Source organism: Columba livia, chromosome 2 (assembly GCF_036013475.1).
Source record: "Columba livia isolate bColLiv1 breed racing homer chromosome 2, bColLiv1.pat.W.v2, whole genome shotgun sequence".
In the NCBI taxonomy this organism is placed as follows: Eukaryota; Metazoa; Chordata; class Aves; order Columbiformes; family Columbidae; genus Columba; species Columba livia.
The window spans coordinates 134595645-134618713 of record NC_088603.1 but is presented as its reverse complement, the minus strand read 5'-3'; the positions used below and the strand labels follow the sequence as shown (position 1 = coordinate 134618713).

General features: G+C 38.0%; 1 long non-coding RNA gene across 1 annotated transcript in view; it reads right to left on the bottom strand.

Annotated features, from left to right (window-relative positions):
• Nucleotides 1-21721, bottom strand: part of LOC110355161 (uncharacterized) — a 152105-nt gene extending 130384 nt beyond the window's left edge. Inside the window, exon 1 of the long non-coding RNA XR_010470661.1 lies at nucleotides 19455-21721. This is a non-coding gene — a long non-coding RNA (uncharacterized LOC110355161). The remainder of the gene's footprint in view (nucleotides 1-19454) is intronic.
• Between the last annotated feature and the right edge of the window lie 1348 nt (nucleotides 21722-23069).

The window sequence follows — 23069 nt, the reverse complement described above, 5'->3', positions numbered from 1 at the left end:
ATGACTTTGGCATTAGAGGGCCTTGTATCCAAAAATAAGTAACTGTCTTTCATTTACAACATGAGATTGATACTGCAACTCAGCTGTATTCCTAAAGTATGACTAGACCAAATGCCAGGATCAACTGAACTAAATCTCTGTGTATGATGCAGAAAGCCAGAATTACAGTACTGAACAGGGAACATATCATGATCATGCTATATTCATGTGAAATTAGGCAGGCAAACAGCTGCTGCTATTCTATTTCTTGCAAATAGTCCCTTAATCTCCTTGTAAAGAGCACTCCACCTCCTTACAGAAGAAAAATCAAGAACAGAAAAGCTCATTGAAATACACAAAAATAAGGAAATTACACAATTTAGATTATCCATAAAATCTTGATAGGCTTCACTGTGTGTGGTGATAAGACCTCTTGGTCCTCAGGACAGCCATTTCATACATTACAAAAAGGAAGGTATTAATAGAATGAGCATATATGCCATGTCTTTTTTGCCATAACTGAATTATTTTCTATCAATTTTCAATTCACTAACCTTAGATCCTGCTCTGAAGGGGATGATTAAATTCTTCTAGCTGTCCCATGATGCTCTCCCTTCTAACAGGTGTTTTACAAGCAACATTTAAACTGTCCCTGACTTATGACGAAAGAGGATAACCCCTATTTTACAAATAGAGAAGGCAATGAGATATCCCAGCCAAATTTCCTCAAATCTGCATGCCTAGTTGGAGGTACTAAATGTGTGACTCATCTCTTAGTAGCCTCACAGAGCACTTGCCTGCTCAGCCTGCAGCTATCAGAGGGTCACAAACTTCTGCAAGCTGGAACCCAAAGTCTTCCGTCAAGCCCCCAAGAGACAACACGTGAGGCATCTGGGGATCAAAAGTCTTGCCTAGTATCAAAAGGAGCTCTGTGGACTAGGTAGAATCAGCAGTCGCTTTTACAAGGTGGAATTCGTATCACCTTGAAGGAGGATTCCCTTGCAATGTCACCTGATTAAAAACTTTCCTTACAGTTGAGGTACGGAAGCCACAGACTGTGATCTCCTTTGCAGATGTTACAAACCTGAATCATGACAAAATTAGCCACAATTCTCTACCACACACTGAATAATTAAAAAGCAATCTTAATTCTGCCATATTTTGATTGAAAACTGTGTAGCATTATAATCTGTAAATTTAAGAGTTCAAGCATGAATTCCCAGGTTAAAGACAGAAAAAGAAATAAATACCTAGACAAATCTCACCGTGTGCCACCACACACAGCCTTTAGGCAGTATTTTGGAGAGACATTATGACTTTCATGTAATCCTGCATTAAAACACTATCTCTTTCCAGCCAGTCTTCTATATCATTCAGTACCCCTCATTGTACAGCAATAGCTTTTCTGTAAAAGTTGTCAAAGTGCTTTACAGATTGGAGTTGTTTAGCCCTGGAGAACAGAAGGCTGCAGGGAGACCTTACTGTGGCCTTTCAGTGCTTAAAAGGGGCATATAAGAAAGACAGGGACAGACTTCTAGCAGGGCCTGCTGCAATAGGACAAGGATTAATGGTTTTAAACTAAAGGAGGGGAGATTCAGGCTAGACATGAAGAAGAAATTTTTTTATGATAAGGAAGGTGACTCACTGGAACAGGTTGCCCAGAGAGATGTTAGATGCCCCATCCCAGGAAACATTCAAGACCAGGCTGGACGGGGCTCTGAGCAACCTGATCTAGCTGAAGATGTCACTGCTTATTGCAGGGGTGTTGGACTAGATGACGTTTAAATGTCCCCTCCAACCCAAACTGTTCTATGATAAAAGTTTTTATTTGATACGAGATTGCCTAGTTGATGAAATGTGAGTATCTTTATTTGCTCCAAGCAGGTCTGGATTCAAGACTTTAAGGTTTCATAATGCGAAGAAACATGTCTCCCAAACTTTCCTGGTCATTGATTAGATCTATTTTGAGTCAAATCACAGTGACAATCACTTGAAATGGTGTCTCCGCAGCCTCAAGCTACTCTCCTGAAATATCCCTGAGACATTTTCTCAGGGCTGGCCTCTAACCCTGTGAACATAACTTCTTTGAAGCTCCAGAGCAATAACTTTGGAGTCTCTTGCTTGTGCTACTCAAAAATCCAGTAATTAGAGAAGCAGAACTTGAAAGCACATCTTTAAAACATCAGACAGCTGCTTCATTTTCTCCCAATGCATCTTTATTAGATGTGTTCGTTGCTTATCAATTCTGTATGTTCTGTTCTGATTTTAGGACCAGATTAAGGACTTCTTGGACCATTAGTCATTTCAAATAGTCCACAGAGATGCATGCATACTTTCAAAGAGTATAGCAGATACCATCAGAAATGTGTTGCCCAGATCTCCTGCACAATACTGAGCAACAGCTAAGTTGCACCCACACAGTCCTCTGGCTAAAGACGCTAACACACAGTAGAGATGGTTAAATTTATTTTCAGAGTGCTTTCCATCAACCTACTAAAGTGAGTGACAAAATCTCCTAGAGGCAGAGCTAGAAGGCTATGTAGACATGCAAAGGTTCAGATTCAGGAGTCAAATTTATCTGTTGCACTGAATTAAAAGAAACTTATTTTCCACCACTTTGTACCAATAATCAGGCTTTATCTTCTTTATGTCTTGGTACATGGTGTTGGTGTGGTACCATATAGGATCCTGTATATCAAATTCTTTATAGAAAGCTCCAGCAAAACAGTATTTATTTCCTGTTCACCATCGCATCCACTGGTAAAAAGCAGGTCCCACTCCAGACTGACAATTATCTGAAGAAGCAACAAGGCAAAGTGAATTGCTAAAATGTTATTTCTAATTCTTTTTGGGGAATCAAATCTGTCTCAAATCATGTTAATGTAAATTACTGTGGCAACTGTGACATCTCTGTCTGAGAGCATGTTAATGTAATTTACTGTAGTGAATATCACATCTCCATCTGCTAAAGCAATCTGTTAAAATTCACTAAGATTATTATCTTCAAGAGGCAGAGGTTTTTAATCTTTCAGGTTGTTGTTTTTTAAGTTCCTTCTGATAGAAATAGTATCTAAAGTGATGCTGACTGGCAACATTTGAATAAATTAAAAATGAAGTATGCAAATTCCTAGCTCTTATCAGCTCACTGTAAAATAGCAGCTAGTAGGACGTTAAGGTCAGAATTTCAATTGCTTAAAACATCTATTTTCAGCCAGGATTTCATCATGAGTGGTAGACAGTGATGACGACTGTGAGAGTAATATGATAAACTGATTTGCCTGAATTATGTCAGCTTTTAAGAAGTCTCTGCTTGTTATCAGACATTAAAAAAAAACTGCTCCAAAGTAAAATATCCTACCTTGAGAAGCTATGTAAAAGTCAAAAAATAAACAAACAAACAAAATCAAATTGAAACAGTGAAAGCTTGACAAGGTTACGAATATTTCATTATTATCATTAAGCAGTGTTTAAAACAGTGGGATACAACCTGTAGGCACTGTCTCTGTGAAAATCAGGAAAAAAGTCTGAAATATCTCAAGGAATCAGAGATCTTTCCTAAGACATATCTAGTCTGTACCCATAGTGCTTAATCTATTATTATATGGAAATATGGATATTTCTATTATTAACTGAAAAAGTTCCAAAGCCTAATCTATGGAGGATGTGTCATGTAAGTGCACTAAACATTACAAGATTGTATGTCATGAAAGTCTAAAATGGGTCCAAAAAGACATTACTTACGATCATATAAATGCTGAAATATGTGTCGAAAACAGATTTCACTTACTGTTTTTCACTTTAAAAGCTGACAGATATTATGATCTTAAATAGAAAAATATCCTTTAATGTGTATTACAATACACATTTGGGAGACCTTTGGAAGAATAATAGGTAGGGTGCAACAGCTCTTCAACAGTAGGGTCCCCTCACTGATGAAAACAGCCATGTATCCGACTCTTAGTCACTTTTGCAGTGTTTGGGTGGATTCGGCCAGACTGGTTGGGGAGCACAGAGGCCTGAAGGATGAAGCCTGAGACCACAGCTTTGGGGTTGTGGGGACAGGGAATTAAAATACTATTGCTAGGATACCCCCTTTCTGGATGGAAGAGTTGCTTAATTTTCCTTTCCCCTTTCCCTTGAGAAGATGGCTTCCTTCCTGAGGGCAATGAAGCACAGAAGAACTTCACAAAGTCAGCTTTCAAAGTGAGACATCTAAAATACATACACTTCCTCTACCAGCCTCACTTTTTCTGTGGCTGCTGGGTAGCTTCTTCACTTTGAGGTATTGACACCTGCTGGCCACTATAAAAATAGCAAACTCTTTTTTTCTCAGGAACACAGTCCCAGTGCTAGAGGCATACGGTTTCACATTCCTTCTCTGCCATATGGTAGACATTTTCTGATTCAAACTGGTTGAAAGTAAAAATCGTAAATATAAAGCTATTACATCTTTAAATAATATCTGATTTGGAATTTTTTGTACTACTAGTGTCAAGGCACCCTGAACAATGGAACCATTACCAAGTCTTTCCAAATTCTCCAATATGCTATAAAAACCAAAAGTGTTCCTTGGTATATGATTTCCACAGATTTCAATACATCCAAAGAACTGTGTACTCCAGATTTTGCAGGAAAATAATTGAAAATCAAAGGAAAAAATAAAAGAGAGAGAGAGATCTGTTGTAACATGGAGGGTGTTGCTCTCTTCTCCCAAGTAGCAAGTGATAGGACAAGAGGAAATGGCCTCAAGTTGCACCAGGGAAGGTTCAGATTGAGTATTAGGAAAAATTTCTTCATAAGAAGAGTTGTCAGGCATTGGAATAGGCTGCCCAGGGGAGTGGTGGAGTCACCATCCCTGGAGATGTTCAAAATTAGCATAGACAAGGTTCTTAGAGACATGTTTAGTGATAGAGATAGGTTATGGTTGGACTTGCTGATCTTGAGTGTCTATTCCAACTGGAATGATTCTATGATTCTATATTGAAACTATATATTTCTGCTTTTCCTATGTATATGGAAATCTCTACCTCCATATCTTCCACTGTTTGTTGTGTGTTTAACTATAGAATCTAAATGAAGGACAGCATCCTTTTAAACATTTACACAAGTTAAATATTTTCAGTGAAAGACCAGAGAGATTAATGCAAGAAAAACCACTGATGGTCCATAATCACACAGGAATGATTGGCTTGATCTAAAAAAGTTTGGAGTCTGAGAGAACATCAAGGGAAAGGCAAGATACTTCTTGTTTCTGGTTCTACTCTTCATGCAACTTTCCCTAGACATTTCCTTTTGATTATTCTCAATTGCAGGATATTGGATTAAACTGCCTTTTGGTACAGTCTCATATTAACCTTCTTAAATACTCTATTAATGAATACACGCTGCCATAGATAAATGCTATGACCATCATGCTACTCCTTGCAAGTTGAGGCTTAGGGACAGATTCATTTGTATTCCTTTACGACACCACTGAAGTCTGAGCCTCACAAGAATTTTATGCTTAATTCTACATCAAAAAATATCTCTCTACATCAAAAATATCCTAATTACACAACACAAAGCTTTTCATTAGATATTCCGCTATTAATACTCACTCACTTATATTTTTCAGACCATAATTTCAATATTTTAAAGAGCATGGCAAACACATTAAGGGGGTAAATTTGGTGCTCATCTTCAATGTACATTAAATCCCTGTGCAAACTCCTTCTTTGAAGACACTGAAAACTAAAATGGTTTTAATTAACTACAGAATAATTCTTAGAACACTGACATTGACTTCACGGTCTCCATCAGCTTTCTTTAATATTTCTGAATATTCCTGTGTAAACAAACCCCAAGAAGGGTTAACTTCGTTTCTCTCAATCTTTATTTTGAATAAAATATTGTATTCTGAGAGTATAAAAGTTAATTAATCATGCTGATGAGGAAGACAGTAATCTGACTGACACCATATTTTCACTGCAGGCAAGATGGAACCATTCATTTTCACCATTTCAGCTCCCTTTGTCTTATTCAAACAGTCCAGGCTACTGTAAACTGAAATGACATGATGCAATGCAGTACATTTTAATGATGACTATTTTACATTTTGATTTCTACAAACCTTCTCCACCTTCTCCAGCATTAGTAGACCAGTTTCCTACTCTGTTTCATGAGAAGAGAAGGAATTATAGTTATTGGTGGACAATGAGAGGCAGGTATTGAAACATTAACCAGAATGAGATAAAAGAGGGGAGAGAAGAGAAATAAAATCTCTTTGTGATCTTCCTAAGTGACAGTAAAATATTTAAACAAGCAAACAATATAAATATGAACTGTGAACAGATAGAAATGTAATGTTTCTCATTGTGAAAGGCTCATAGTCTAAGACAGGGCAGGACAAATAAAAACCAATAATATGCATGGGATATTAATGAGGTGAAAGAAAGAAGAATGTGAAGAAGCAATAGTGGTCAGGAGTAGATGAGATGACAGTCAATAACCTGAACAACTGAAAACACTATGTTTCTGTAGATTACTTTTTGTAGATGGAAGGTTATAATTTACATGAATCACTCTGTTGTTCACTATGTTCTTCTCATTTGCCTTTAATTTGTGATTATTTTATTTACATGGTCAGAGTATAACACTGTTTCGCCCACATAGTTGGTGCCAGTTTCCAGGTCTTGCTGAAACCAACCAAAATTGTTAGAATGGAAGAGAGAGTGAATGCAACACCATGACATCTGGGAAGCTATCTCAATTTTCAGTCTGGTTTTAGAAACTCTCTGAACAACCAAATGCTGTTGGTTATCATTCCCTGCTTCTTAGCTCTCCTGTTCTTGCATTAAGAGGAGAGGAATGGCATTGGTTGTCTGTCATAGCTAGAATGGGCCAAGACGACACTTAAATATTCTTTCTTCAAAATAAAAGAGTTCTGGGAGCATTGTTGATTTGCTAATGTTTCTGTTTTCGCTGTTACCCCTACTGAGACAAAGGAACAAGGCATGAGCAGACACGAGTTTAATGCACTTATCTAATCCAATGCTAACATACCACCTTAAACCTCATAGCATTCCACCTCAGTCTGCATCATTTAGTTCCATAATAGTCTTTTATAATTGGAAAATAATATTCCTCACATTATTTTTCACATTCTTCCAGGTGAAAACAAGCACCTGCATTGTTTGTAATTTAAATTTAAAACAAAACAAAACAAAACAAAATAAGGCAGTGGGTGAAAATTACCTTGTACAAAAGCATCTATGCCAAAAATGCATACTACTAACATCAGACCTTGAGAAGCATCTGCATACCTAAAGTTTTGCTGTTGCATATGGTCAGAACTCTTGGTTTCCCATCTCTGCTGACAATTGTGCTCCCTGTTTCACAGGTGGGCCTGTTGGGGATCCACAAGCTCAGCATCCCAACCCCATAGAAATGTTAAGAACGCACCACCAGTGCAGAAGTTCATACAAAGCAGTTTCAGTTGCTCCCATTAAATACATGATCTGAAGAGAAAGGAGTCCTGCCAGCCTTTTACTCCAGCCCAGAACTTTCCTCTAGGGACCTGGGCTTCTGAGATATCAAAAAGAAACTAAGTTCATATAAGGATACTCCATAAGAGTATCCTAATCACCAGACAAGTAAGGCTAGGGCGCTCCCCCAAAAACAGAATGATACGGGTACCAAACTCTGTACTTATGAGTATCTGGGGCTTTGTTCAGTAACTGCTTGATTTAAAATGCCTAAAATACCCCTAGGAGCAAGGACCAAGGACCAGCACCAGCCCTTTCCCTACTATGTGCCCTAACATTAATGCAGAGGCATGCTCTCTCATGTTCATCTTTTACTGTCCCTTGAATCTTGTGTTCCCAACTGCATAACGATTCAGACTTAGCAAAAAGGAGGAAAAACACCATCACTGCCCTCCACACTGTCTGAACCAGTGCTCTCCTGTAACACAGTAAGTGTGTCTAAACACACAGTACCAAGGAGTCCGTAGACCTTAAACTGACTACTTTGTTTGATGACCACAAATCCGTTGCATGCCCTGAATAACAACACTTTGATTTGCATGTAAGGGAGACAGGGATGATCCAGCCAGTCCCACACAAATGCATATCCTCAGTACCTAAACTCAGGTAAGGCAGAATTTCAGCAAGCTCTTAAGACGTAGCACAGTCTGTTGGCCTATTTAGGCACCTGGCACTTGGCATGTGTTTGTGAATCTCAGGTCAGGTCCTGACTTAACTCAGGGTTGAGATTTTCATTGTTGGATCCAGCCTCCAGGCTGAGATTTTGATGACATGTACATCACAGTACTTAAGTGTTTTTTTGCATCCAGAACTTCTGAAACATTTACCAATATCTACTTAGCTGTATCAAGCTGATTTAAAAATCAGAGATATTATTTTTAACTGCTCAGTCTCACAATAGACTCTGAATTATCCTTCAGTTTCAGTGGTTCAGAACTTCAAAACTTGACTTTAATTACCCTTAGATTATAACTTTCATATCTCCTCTAACATTAACAATTTGAAGAGACGTGAGACTGCCAGAGAGGAGAGAAGAAAAGAATGGATTTTCAAATGCATTAATAGGGCAATTTATGAAACAGTAGGATCTTTTGTTTAATTAGTATTCTGCATTTGATTGCATATCTCTCTTTATGCAGGCTCTGCTTTTTATCTTTCTGGATTTCCAGGAGAATTTTGTTAATATGTACATTGAACTTTTGCAAAAAAATATAGGGAGAAAGGAGAAAATGTTTAATCAGTTTAATATTAATTTCAATCACTGCAAAGTTTTCATGCAGCCCACAAAATATATAGTAAAATAAAGGTCATTAGTTTATGTTGGTGATGTGAGGTATAATACAAGAGCCATCTGTAAGCCTGATTTATAAAATGTGGCCCTATAACACTATTTCTCTTTTCTCTGATAAAGAGCATCAGTCTAATGAAACAGGAACTTTACAAATTAAACTGGAGTTCTTGCTGTCTGAAGCACTTTGCGTGTGGTAAGGGAGAGAAGAGGGAAACTAAGACAAAGGAAGTTGAATTTTATCCCTGAGGTTACAGGAGGTTGAGACAACTAGGCTGTCTTTGCCAAAAGTGTATGAAGAGATTCCTGATGGACTGTGCTGTGTGGTTCTTGACTTTGGGAGTGTCATTGGAGGCAAAGTTCAGTATTCACAACAGGGCTGCATTTACCTCTAGCTATAAGCCACTGAAATATTGTACAGAATCTGTATGTGGAGATTTAAAGTAATTTTTTTCTATTACAAGGAAGTTTCATTTAGATTAGAACGTTAAGTTTTTGTATTCTGACACCACATAAAAAACCTACACTTCTGATTATAGCATTTTAGTATTTGTGAACTCAGGTTAAATTAAGTGGTTTAATGACTACATGTGATCATCTTTTGCAAATGAATGAGTAGGACAGAATTATGACTGTGTATCTTGGATAAATATTTCCATGCTATTACAAAGCTGTTTCTAAATTCATTCGTCTCTCTGAACTCCCTGGCTAAACAACAGCTGGCTTCCTAGCAACCTCATTTGTCCTAGGTCATTCAGACACATTATTACAACTCAGTTCAAAAAGAGTTTGGTTTGAAATTATTAAAAAAAAAAAAAAAAAAAATCTGTGTTGCAGATATACGGTTTCTTTTATTGTGAAACTCCTGCACTAAGCAGCAGAAACAAGCTGGAAGAGATGCTACAAGTGTCATACTCTCTTAATTTCTCTCCAGGTCCTTATGCTCAGTGAAAGGATGTTGCAGGTATAAACCAGAGAAACCAAAACTATCCCTTGCCCTATGTGTTTAACAGAAACTTAAGGAGGGACACAGAGATGTCACAGTGAAGTCAGCCCAGTGGAGGTTACCCAGATGAACAGTGGGCAGAAGCTCATGGCATTCAGAGTGAAGCTGAGAAACGGATTTGCTTGGTTTTCAGAAGAAGGTTAATGGTGATCTAGCTGGAGATGCTGCCTAATGGGGCAGCAAAATTATGAAGTCAGACTGTTCTCGTACAGCAATATGATGATGCGTAACAGACATGCATATTAGGAAAGAACTTCACAATTAAGGCAATCAGCCACAGGAACAACTTAACCATCTGAGTAATCTTCATCCTCGAATGTATTCAAAACTGGACTGGATAAGGTACTGAGCAAATGCCCTAGGCGATCCCTGATTTGAGTAGGGGTTGGATGAGGTGACTTCAAGAAATCCCTTACTTTATTCTACAGTTCCAGCTTATGTACATGCTACTGTTGCTGAAGCAGCTGTGTTTCAAGTACATAGATGTGCTAGGGGATGCCTACTCTGCAGAGCAAGTCCCAGACTCACATCAGAAAGTTAGTTTGGGACTGGGCAAGTGACTTCAACAGAAGCAGGACCTGGGCTTCTGTTCCAACTTGTTGCATTTATTCATAGGTGAAAGTTTACAAGTTCTGATGCTCATAAAGAAATGCTTGATGTTGCTTTCTAACAGTTCTGCTTCATTTAAAGTATATGCAAGAGTAAAGTAATCCAAATTCAAGTGACTTGAAACTACAGTTAATCTTTTCCAAATATTTAATATTTTGGTTCATCTCAAAAGCTAATTTAATAGCTTTGCTTTTCCATCCTGCATTTGCATCCATCTCTATACTTCATTTGTTTTTCCATGGTTTTTCTCTGACACTTTGAAGAAGGAAAATAAAGCTAAGTTTTCTTGGGTACCTACTCTATATTAAAAACAAACAAAAAAAAAAAAACCAAACAAACAAATGAAACAAACAAACAAACAAACAAGAAAAAAAACAGTACAGAATTTTACAGTTTCCATGACTGTTAATATCCTGTTGACTTCTACACTTCAAATGATCTCTTACAGAAGATCCAAGAAATAGGCAAACACAGGGGTCTGTGTACTTCTATGTTTGGGTTTCTTACATTCAGTGTTGCAATTCTTGGATTATTTATTGCCATAGTTTTACACAGTTATGTCTAATCAGACCTGGAATGTACTTATGCAAGTCACACCAACTTCAGGATCTCAATTTTTTTATGCAATGTCTTTTGCATCTTTCTGAAGGCCTTCACTTCACTAAGCTATACAAAAGAACAGATGATAATCTAGACTGTACTGACATTAAAAGATCTGAACTTTTCCCTACAAACACACACAAGGCAGAGAACGAGAAAAACAAAAGCGTGTGTATGACCATCATGGAAGCATTCCTCAAGTATGGTGCCTGGTGTTCAGAAATGGTGTCACTTTAGAGGAAGTAAGTTGCTGTTACAGCACCTGCAAGTCAATGGGAATACCACCAATTATTTTAGGCAGAGGAAAAAGTAGCATAGCTACACTGATGATATTGCACTCCCTAGTAAACAGCATTTCACTGATTGCAGATCACTGGGTTTCAAAAGATTTCCAAAGTTGTGTGTACGCAGTGGTACGCAAGCTACATATTCATGCCTCTCCAGGGCACACTGCCACTCTGAAACACTGAAGAAAATCTGCTTTCTCCCTGTTTTTCAGTGTAAAGGATGAACATATTAAGACTGTTAAAATTTATACAATCAGATTAGGCAGCATTTCCTGCATGCATTTGGACAGTGCAATTCAAAGTTGGCTTTTATTTAAGCCCATTATTATTTTCTGACTGAAAATGTTAGTAAATAAGGTGTTTCTGCGTATATAATGTGTTATTTACATCAGTAAATGACATTTTGAATTGGCAGCTAATTTGTTTCTGGTTTGTTACATATCTTTTTGTTGAAATTTTTCAGTTCAAAATTTCATCTTACTTCCCTAAAAATAACATTTTAATAACATGTTATTAGTAACATGTTAATATTAATAACTTGTTATTTAATAACAAGATGTTATAAATAAATAAAATCTATGTAAATGTTTTCTCACTACAGCTAAACATCATAATTTCTGAGAAATCACATGTAAACATCACAGAGGTAACTATGAGTATGGTTCCGACTGGGCAACTAACATACTGCTGCCATGGACGAGGATGTAGTGGAGGCCAGATAAGACGGAGCTTTGCAACACCAGGTGGACCAGTGTGCCCTATGGATGCACATCCAGACAAACACCCAGGGTAGAAGTTTCTAGCTGTGTGTCTGTTCCCTGCATACCAGTTTTCCTAGCTGAAAATTCAAAACCTGCTGTTTTTACTGCTTTCAGGATATTACCCACATACTTTGAGTATTTCTACATTGCACTGGACTCTGACTTATTAGTGTGTCTGTAACTGGACCACGTGCTACTGAGGAAGGACCCAGCATCATTCAGTTTTAAGGATGAAAGTATTACTACTGTTTCTACTTATCCCAGCCTACTCCTGCACTGAGTAGAGCTTAGGTAGAAAAAAGAATCTGGGCCAAACTGTAGTGATATCAAATACTACTCTAGTGACAACTGATTTTTTAATGGTGACAAATTAGAAATGCACAGGTTTTTTCAGATGAGGAAGCAGAGCAATTGCACTACTCATACAATGCAAGCAAATTCAAGAAATACATCTGAAATCCTTGATGCTGAAAGACTGCTTCTCTTCCCACATTAAAAAATGGTAATGGCCACCTTTCAAATACAGAGTTACTAGAGAGATCAAGGGAAAGCCATCTCCAATCTGAGCAGGGCTAGAGTTTCCCTGGTCTTACATTCTCTTTTTTCACTAAGGTGAGTGAGGAACTTCATATGCCTATCTGCCATCCTTTGGGTTTCAGTATGCAGAGCTGCAAATCTCACCTTTAAATGTTTTCAGCATTAGAAACTCAAACTACTAATAAGTGACTTAGGTAAGTACAATTTTCGGAATGTGACCAATGTATTTACTCTATTGATGGTACTCTCTGAAGCAAAGTGTGCTGAGAGAGGTATTGTGCAGAAACTAAAGTAAATATGTCTACTTTCCGTGGGTAAAACTGCTGTCACCTTTTCTGTATTGCCATTAACTGGCCTGATTACCCTCACAACGGAGCAAATTTTACACCACCATTTTCAAAGAAGGTTGTCTTCATTCAAATTTAATATGAGGAAGAGTATCAGGCTCCAAACCTATATAGGATGATTTTCTTTTAATCCACATAAAATCATTAAAAACTTAAAGTAGGTCAGTTTGAATCTTAAGCTATTTGATTTCATCTCTTTTAAAAGAAAAAAAAAAAATCACTGAAGAAGCAGTCAAGAGATTCGCCCATCATAATCACTGACTTACAAAGACTGTTTTGTGCACCCTTTACCCCAGTATTATTAATTTCTTCCTGTTTCCTGCTTCTTACTCTACTTCAAGGGAAATGAAATTAGCACTGAATAAAATCTGTATTTTGCAGGTTTGATGTCTCAGACGTATAACATTTTTGAACACTCACCAGAAATTCTCCAGGGTTATAATAGGTATTACCGTAGTTTATCAAGAGAGAACTGCAAAGCAACTAGGGAGGATTACTCAAAATAAATTAAAGTGAGACATGAACAGTTGTACTGGGATATACTTCATATTAGACGCACTTATGAAACTTCCAGGGCTTTCTTTTCTCTTTCCAAAACGTAGATGTGATTTTGTAAGTGGGAACAGTAAGATTTTGAGCTTTGAAGCAAAGCATTTGCTCCAAAGCCCACATTATTACAAAAATTAAACAGGATGAGAGTCCTAAAAAAAAAAATTCATAAATAGATATATTTCTATATTTGTTTTATTAAAAAAGAAAAAAAAAAAAAAAAAAAAAAAAAAAAAAAAAAAAAAGAGTGGCTATCACTTCTTATTTCCTAAGCAGAAATAGAAAAACTCGGTGCTCACTGAGTGTGTGTCCCACAGCACCTTTCCCAAGGACAGTATATTATATTTCCCTTTCCTACTCCGGATGCCAGACTTGTCCTTCATCCTGCCCCACTACTTTGACCAAGCACAAGCCACTATGCAGTTGATTGATTCAGAGCTATGGACAAACTGCTAAGTATTCATAGACTTCTTGGCTGTTTGGTTTCTCTTTTATTAGCTCAAGGCTAACGTTTACCTGTAGCGTCAGCAGGAACACAAATTCAGCTCTGTCTAATTTTGTGAGAGTTTTATACTTTTTAAGCTTTTGTCAGATTTGGCAAAACTGGACAACATAAAAAAAAATAATTGGAGTGAACTAAAGACAGGTAACACGACTGTACAAGCCTGATTTTATTAAAGAGTCAGGTTAAAACCGCAAGCAATGCTGTTCTGTTACACATTTGTATTGGTAGTTTAAAGAACTGCAAAATCACAGAAAACCTGAACAGGTATATCCTGTAAATCCCAATAAAAGATTGTTTATTGTTGCCTGGAAGTACTTTTATCTTCTGGTTCTGTGAAAAATTTGTGTGATGTTCTAAAAGCTTAATGCAATGCTCCATGGAACTTTGCTCTTAAATTAAAGCAGAACAATGGAAATGCTATGTTTGCACTATTATTCATTTGACCTGAGAGTACCTTGGGATTTATTGTAAATTTGGACGACACAGAGCTCTGGAAGAAGCTTTTAGCAATTCATTAATTTACTGTCTTTGGACATATCCTGAAAGGTAGAGATATCCTTTTTTTCTTTTTTCCTCCTCAGACTTGGACTTTTTTCTGCTTACACTGGCAAACAGAAAACCAGCTATAAGCAGAATAAAGAACAACTTTCCAAGAAATTAGTGAGCCTCACAGATGAAAGCACTAGAGCAGTTACCTTTAAATGATTGCATGTAGGATGAATATTACTTAATTTCACAGTGAGTGATGCCTTCAGAAAAAAAAAATGTATATATATATATATATATATGTTCAGCATTAGAAAATAGAATAGTACACATGAAGAAAATTTAAACCTGTGGAGAAAGGAGTACTGAAAAACAGCTATCCTTATATAAAATACTATCCACCTTGTACATGGACATGTCTGACGGTCAACTGGCACACATTTCCCATGGGAACCACTATCATCACTCTCTTACTCAATTCAGTTCTATGGTTGAGGGTACTTTTCTTAAAATTTTATATCATAACTCAAGGAGATTAACCCATTTGAAAAAATACATAATCATTCCTGACATAGACTTTTTGTCATTCAGTTCAGATATATATACTAAATGGCTTATCTGTACTGTGGAAGTTTTAGATATTTCTTTTATTGTAGCAGGAACTCCGACTTGAAAAATCTTCAGCTACCTTACAATAACCAGTAGCTGAGTGGTTAATATACAAGAGGTGTGTGGGGGTGTAAAGATTCGAGTTTCTATATAACGTATTTTGGAGTTGCCCCCAAATCTCACTGACAGAAAAATGAGATGAGCGATTCTCCATAGATTCTACTTTCAACTGTTTATCTTCCTTGCAATTTATACAGGTTATAAATCAAGATACAATTTCTAACCCACATAACCACGAGCAACTTTTATAAAAATAAAAATGAAAAAATCAGTCCCTCTCCTGCTCTTTTCTCAATGAAAAAATTCTTCCTTGACTTAAAGAGTGTTTCGAGTCAGATTCTGCATGTGCTTTTCCAGGAAATGTTCAGTTTTGTTGAAGCAACATGTTCTGACGGAAAAAAAGCCTTTCCACTGGAAAATTCCCCACTAGCTCTAATTCAATACCCTTCCTTGAGATCATAACAAGAGTTATAATATTCATTCCTGCTATGCTTTTACCATTACTTCAAACTGGACACGCTGCCATTCTAGAAATATTATGCAGCAACCCTTAAATTGCTGACCCAGGGGTATTTTGTCCATCTAAAACTCAGTTAAAGCTGAAGCTTTCACTCTCCCTGTATTAAAATACCTGCTCTTGAAGCTGATGTGAGCAGCAGCCACAGAAACCAATTGACATGGCAAAAGATTTCAAGCAATGACAAACCTCAGATGTGCTGCATGTCCTTCAGGGTCACCTCCTGCCAAGCAACAGGTTTATAATTGTGCGGAACTGCACAGGGGCTCAGAGCAGCCACCCTGCACTCTCCCCAGCACTGAGAGCACAAAAGAGCAGCTATGGAGCTGATGAGACAAGGTACAGTTTTTTGCCATCTGTCCCCAGCTGTGTTGCATCTTCCAGTCTAACACAACCATCCCATGGATTCAGAGAAGTCACAACAGTGAAGGATTCCCACTCATCCCTGCTTGCAACACAGTTTTTCTCAGGGCAGAAGCTCTTGCAAGGCAAGATATTGAAAAGTCCAATTTTTTTAGAGCCAGCTTTCCCTCATACACTGCTTCATTGCAGCTTAATTCTGACTTTGTGCTACTACAAGAACTTACAGGTTTGTGCTGCCCAAATACACTAGGAAGTCTACATGTCCCCAGAGGTAAGCTGCAGACTTAAGACCACTAGGCTTTGTCTCTCCAAAATTGTGGCATCGTTATAAGGAAGAATTTTACAAGATATTTGTTCCAAATTTGTATTTTTTCATTGCTTCTCATTAAAAAAAAAAAAAAAAAAAAAAAAAGGTGTGCAACTGAAAAGAAATATATTACCATCCAAGTTCAATCAAAAAGACAAGAAATTAATCATAAAATCAGCAGCGTTTTATCACTTGACGTAGCTGGGAGATGTCAAGTCATTGCAAATATAGTCCTCAATATATACAGTATATGTAATACAATGCCATGTAAAAGCTTATTTATGTGACAGTGGCCTTAGTGATAAATAAAATGGGCTTGACAAGGACAGACTTAATGATGTGGCGCTCGCATCTGAACTCCCATTCCGTCTCAGGACAGTGGATAAGGAATTAATCCATTCTTAAATGGGTTCTTCTAGTAAGAACTCCCATTAACCTCTTGTGAACCTTTTATAAACTGAGGAGCATTGAGAATATTCTAAACCCATAAATGATGAAAATATGAAATAAATGTTGCAGAAACACAAATCCGCTGGGATGTATTCTTTGAAATCTTTCACCTTGCACAGATTTGAAGACAAGGACTTTCTTTCCTTCATAATAGGTACAATTTCAGTGATTGATTGCATGGTTGAAAATTGAATTTAGTGTTTCTGAAATATGCTTTGTTTAAGAACCCAATGTATTTGAGCTTCCTTTTGTTTATGGCTCAGTAACTGCTCCACTAGCTTGCTCTCAAAGATGCAGCATTTTTTTCCCTCTGCTTATTGTCAGTTTCTCTAGAAAACTATGTATCTTGTTTAATTATTTTCTTCTCAAAATCTCTTTCAAGTACTGTAAAACTTTTTCTTTTGAATAAGCAAACCTACATGAAGAAATCCTATAAAAATTCTTATCCCGAGGGATTGCAAGAATTATATTCTTATCCGAATACAAACTCTCAACACAGACAGTACAGTCCGTGATTCACAAATTCTATGGGATTATTTCAAAGCATTAAAAACATATACACATAGGCATACTTTTCATCAGAAAAAAACAGTGTGAGAGGAAACTACAAAGAGAGATCACTCTATACAAGGACACAGCTCCGAAGTTTATGGCTTCATATAATGAAGCAGAATCCACAGAGAAATAAAGAAGAGTTTTCTTTACTTAATTTGTTTTATTCCCAGGAAGATGCTTACTAAACAATTAAACAAACCTCAAAACAATGGGAGAACCCACTCACTTTGTCTCTAATATACATCAATAAAGGAGGGACAGTCTTTAAACTGAAGAAATACTCCAGGATTAAGATGCCACTGTGAGCAGGTGAGAAGGTGGAGAAGATTTCACCCCTTCTTCTTGCCAGTTGAGCTTGGGGCATCCAAATTTATCATGACTGTGACCTCAAGTCACATTTACCTGTTTGTCATAATATGCAGCCAAATATAACCATCATGTGCTCTATAGAAAATTCTCCCTTCACAATATACACATATCTCAATATTCCATGGAAATTCGTCTCTCATCTTGGATTTTTTATGCTAAACATCCAAATAGCATCTTGGATCTTCCAGTCTTAGCAGTCTCATTTTCAATAGCTTACTTAATTGCTACTTCTATTCCCCTTTTAATCATTCATGCCATGTTCAACCCATGCATGGAACGTAACTCATTCTCTTCAACTAAGTCTCTGTTAAAATCCTGTTTCAAGTGAGAACACTTCATTAATTTTTCCACATATGCACGTATTTCTTGATTTTATGAAAATATCCTGCCTTCCTTGTGCTTATCTTTCATACCATTAACTTTTCTTAGCAGAGACCACATTTAATTTGTCTGCTCAGAGCTGTGGAGGGCATTTCTGAAGTTGAATAAATATTCATACCTCCTGTAAAATCATAACATACTTTAGATACATTGGATCACAAACTGAATTCTGTATTTTAGTATCTCATGGATTTTGACTATTTTTGACTTTCATGTATGTATTTAGCACATTGACATTAGGAAGTATGGGTCTGTTAACAGACACGGTGCCTTACGAATAGCTGGTCAAATAAGAAGTGACATAACATGCATGGATACTCTGGGGATTTTTTTTTTCAGTTCACATTACAGACAACTACATTTTGGAAGTCTAAGATATACAGCTAATTGAGAGCTGTATAAGCAAAATAGGTAGTCATCTAAGATGGCATGGCACCGCCAGCTACCCTTCCTACACTAACCTGTTCTCACTTCAGTATCTGGGGAACTAATCAGGATGTCCGCCATCTACTAATACGAGTGAGAAGAGATCTTCTCCCAGTGGTAACCTCAGCCCTCTCATCTGTCCACAATGCAGAAGCAGCAAACTCAAGCATCTAGTGTACTCTTATCCTAGCTCACAGCCTTGCCATGACAACATAGAGTAGATCCTCTTCCTTGAAGAAGGAAAATTCAATTTTGACAACATTTCTGATAGACCATGAGCCAATATTTGTCACCCATTCGTATTACATGTATCCAGTAACTGTGTCTATTACATTGATCATATCAATTCATTAGATTAATCTAGCATCCAAAGTCAAGAACAGTTACAGGAGTTTTCCTGTCTACACTGATAGTCCATCTCTTCTCAAATGAGAGTAGAGGAAAAACAACAAAATCCTCTACCTCACCATCCCTCCATATTATTTTTTCATTACCTTTGAAGAAGTAAACAAACAAAATATTGAACAGCAGCCACGGTCTTCCACTGTACAAAACGGAAAAGGCATATAAAGATGGTCCAAGAGAACTCTAAACTATAAATAATGGTAAGAGTAAGACTTGGTGACTCAGTCCAGAGCACAGAAAAGCTGCACATCTTCTGAAGTGGGAAGGAAATATAAAAGGACATTCTTATCCCTGAGTACTACTGCAGTATAATGCCTTCTGTGCTATGACTTTTTATGGAGTTAACGTGCACCACTGAACAAGGTTTGTACATTAGAGAAGAAATCTTGAAATTTACATTCTTGTGGCTTTGCTACAAGACCTCTTAGAAACCACATCAAGTAACTCCATCTACAGGCACTCATCTGAATTGCCCAACTCAAGAATTCAGTTGTCCTGATTCCTTACATAATGTGAGAAAAAAAAGCATACATACATGAGCCCCATCTCCCTCAGAAGGTCTGTTGCTCCCCCTCCAGATAGTTGGCATGAATTTCAGCCTCTTCACTCAGCTCTCCAGTGGTACTGCTTTAAGACATGGCAAAGAAATGAGAATAAATGTGTTACAAGATGGACATGTATTCAGATATTGTGATAACAGGGTCTCAGAAATTCTGAGGAGAAACAAACACCAAGTGACAAAACCAAGCACAAGTTTATGGGCAATGTTGCAAAAACCTTTCCCTCAGAATACATTTTGTTTATACAAAATACAATTTTTTTCCTTCTCTTCCTTTGCTTCATAACTGAAAGGGAAAAAAAAAAAATGCAATCTGTGTATCAGTGGTCCTTTCTTTTTAAGGGATCAGTAGTTAAAGGTATTGTGATTTTTCACTGAGAAAACAAACATGTGGCTAAAAAAGGGAATAGAGTGATTTACGAAGAAAACAAATACATACATATAGACTTCCATAAGACCTGAGAATTCTTGTTCCTAGGCTATTTCAAAGCTATGGCAGCAGGCTGTAACCATTACCATTCAAAACATACTTTTCTTCACACACTGTCCACAGACCAACAACATTTGTGGCACAACAGATCTATGATCTGGACCAGGAGACTGAGTGCACCCTCAGTAAGTTTGCAGACAACACCAAGTTGGGTAGGAGTGTTGATCCGCTGAAGGGTAGGAAGGCCATACAGAGGGATCTGGACTAGCTGGATAGATGGGCCAAGGCCAGTTGTATGAAGTTCAACAAAGCCAAGTGCCTGATCCTACACTTGGGTCACAACAACCCCAGGCAGCAATACAGGCTTGGGGAAAAGTGGCTGGAAAGCTGCCTGACAGAAAAGGACCTCAGGGTGTTGGTCAACAGTCAGCTGAATATGAGCCAGAAGCGTGCCCAGGTGGCCAAAAGGCTAACAGCATCCTGGCTTATATCAGGAACAGTGTGGCAAGCAGGACGAGGGAAGTGATAGCCCCCTGTACCCAGCACTGGTGAGGCCACACCTTGAATAATGTGTTCAGTTTTAGGCCCCTCACTACAAGAAAGACATTGAGGTGCCAGAGAGAGTTCAGAGAAGGTACACGAAGCTGGTGAAGGGTCTGGAGCACAAGCACTGTGAGTAGCAGTTGAGGGATCTGGGGCTGTTTAACCTGGAGAAAAGGAGGCTCAGGGGAGTCTTTATTGCTCCCTACAGCTACCTGAAAGGAGGTTGTAGCATGGAGGGTGTTGGTCTCTTCTCCCAAGTAACAAGCAATAGGACAAGAGGAAACAGCCTCAAGTTGCACCAGGGGAGGTTTAGGTTGGATATTAGGAAAAGTATCTTCACAGAAGGGGTTGTCAAGCATTGGGACAGGCTGCCCAGAGAAGAGATTGAGTTGGCATCCCTGAAAGTATTTAAAAGATGTGTAGATGTGTTGCTTAGGGACATGGTTTAGTGGTGGATTTGGTAGTGCCAGGTTAACGGTTGGACTTGATGATCTCAAAGGTATTTTCCAACCTAAATAATTCTATGATTCTATGAAGAGAGAGAAAAAAAATCTATAAGTTTCTTGAAACTCTATTAACACGGAAACCTGAAGGATATCTCTTAAAGAAAATGTAGCAGTCAAGAAAATATGGTTTGCATTCCTGAAACCTGCATTTCAAAAACAAATATCTCAAGGCAAAAACATCTCCCTAGGCTATTTCTGTCACTGTATACTTGCAAGACAATCTCCTTATTTTAAGATATTTTTTTTGGACTGCCAAATCAAGTTGGAAGAAACTTTGTTGGGTTCCAGGCATAAAATAAACCCCACCAAGTCACAGTTTTTAAACACAGTAGTTATTGTCAAAGGAATCCTTTTGCAAATTATCATTTTTAAAATCATTGGACAGGTGTGTGACAGAGTAAATCAGTATAAGAAGGAGATTAAATAAAATACACAGCAGGATTAAGAAACAATTAATACAACACAAAGAGTTAGCTAGAAAGTGACTGATGAATTGGTGCCTGCTATTTGTCAAAGGCTAAAGCATAGTAGGTGGCTGAGGTTGTTGTATTTTTCCACCAATGACATCTGGTTCCTTGGCAGATTCTGGAGGCAGTAATCACCTCAAAGCCATTTTTAGCTTTGCATATGGTTAGGTTACTGTATCTAATGAGAAAGCATTAACTCTTTTGTGTAGCTCATCCTACACGATATATTTATCTCACATTATTGTGCTACAGAGCAATACAGAAAAATCTACTTGCTCTTACCCAAAAAAATAAATACTTAAAGAAACATCTGTGTTAAAATCTTCATGGGTTCAGTATGGACTACTTATTTCATTCAGAAATAGTGAAATACAATTTTCAGTCTATGTTAAGAGAAAGTGCGAAGACATGACATTATCTTACCAAACAGGCTGTTCCTCCTGTGAGACCACAGAATCACAGAATGTTTGGGATTGGAAGGGACCTCGAAAGATCATCTAGTCCAATCCCCCCACCAGAGCAGGAACACCTGGATGAGATTACACAGGAATGTGTCCAGGTGGGTTTTGAATGTCTCCAGTGTAAGAGACTCCACAACCCCCTGGGCAGCATGTTCCAGTGTTCTGTTACCCTTACTGTGAAGAAGTTTCTTCTCAAATTTAAGTGGAACCTCTTGTGTTCCAGTTTGAACCCACTACCCCTTGTCCTATGGTTGGTTGTCACCGAGAAGAGCCTGGCTCCATCCTCGTGACACTCACTCTTTATATATTTGTAAACTTTAATAAGGTCACCCCTCAGTCTCCTCCAAACTAAAGAGACCCAGCTCCCTCAGCCTTTCCTCATAAGGGAGACACTCCTCTTCCTTAATCATCTTTGTTGCCCTGTGCTGGACTCTCTCCAGCAGTTCCCTGTCCTTCTGGAACTGAGGGGTCCAGAACTGGACACAATATTCCAGATGTGGTCTCACCAGGGCAGAGTAGAGGGGAAGGAGAACCTCTCTCGATCTACTAACCACCCCCTTTCTAATACACCTAGGATGCCATTGGCCTTCCTGGCCACAAGGGTACAGTGCTGGCTCATGGTCCTCCTGCCATCCACCAGGACCCCCAGGTCCCTTTCCCCTACACTGCTCTCTAATAGGTCATTCCCCAACTTATACTGGAATCTGGGGTTGTTTCTACCCAGATGCAAGACTCTACACTTGCCCTTGTTATATTTCATTAAATTTTTCCCTGCCCAACTCTCCAGCCTGTCCAGGTCTCACTGGATGGCAGCACAGCCTTCTGGCGTGTCAGCCACTCCGCCAGGATCATACCTTCACACTTGGAAAATATTTGTTACTGTTTTTACCACTTTTTGTCCTTCAAAACCAATACAACTGAGTGTATGAAAAAGATTATATTTTTGTCCCGTTGATAGTGGTGCAATTATCTGACAATTTCTCCATCATCTGTGCCTTAGGACACCATTAAAGCAGAAGCAGTGCTGAAAGCAGAGTTTGGTTATTTGTGAGAAATGGCAGGACAAATCAGTAATTTAACTGCAGGCTACACACATTCTAACAACAACCTTAGGATGAGAGTGTTAATGAAAGTTTGATTAATGCCTAAGATGAAGTTTGATTAATTTCCATAAGACTGCAAAA